We start from the raw sequence: 748 nt of genomic DNA on the forward strand, positions 1-748 counted from the left end.
TGGTTTTCATTAATCTCATCTTCCTAAAAGCTGACACTTGTTTTTCTTCTTCGCCTTTTCCATCACTGCTAGCTACAAGTGTTTGCAAACGCCTCTTGCTCCACACAAGTTCTTTCCTCTTTGATCAGCGTGACCATCTTGCCAGATTCCTCTAGCCTCAGACCAGCTTTTGTGACACCACGACTCCCCTTCCGACTCTCCATATCTACCCCGACACCAGACGCACTTTTTTACTCTTTATCCCTGGCTAGCAAAACAAAACAAACCAAACCAAAACAAAAAAACAAAAAAAAAAAAAACACACAAAAGAAAGAAAAGAAAGAAAGAAAGAAAGAAAGAAAGAAAGAAAGAAAGAAAGAAAGAAAGAAAGAAAGAAAGAAAGAAAAGAAAGGAAAAAAGGACACGCCGCATCCCACCGCCACACGCACCAGCCCGGGCCTGGCGGGTCCTGATGTGGGATCCCGCACCCCAGAGCCGCATGGAAACGTTCGTATTTGTTGTCTTGACTCCTTATAAGGCACTGTTCCTTGAGGCTTGGCGAACACCCCCTACCCCAACCGGGCACCCCGGGGCTCATCCCACCCCCAGAGAGTCGCCGATCCTTCTTTCGAAAAAGGGGGAGAAGCAAGGGGACGCCAGGGGCTACCTGGCATAGCAGCCCGGAGGTGTAGGGTGGCCCACAGCAGCCCCCTCCACTGGCGAGGGTGGGCGCCGGGGCCCTTCACACGCCCACCCCGACACGCGCGCC

Source organism: Suricata suricatta, chromosome 17 (assembly GCF_006229205.1).
Source record: "Suricata suricatta isolate VVHF042 chromosome 17, meerkat_22Aug2017_6uvM2_HiC, whole genome shotgun sequence".
Classification (NCBI taxonomy): Eukaryota; Metazoa; Chordata; class Mammalia; order Carnivora; family Herpestidae; genus Suricata; species Suricata suricatta.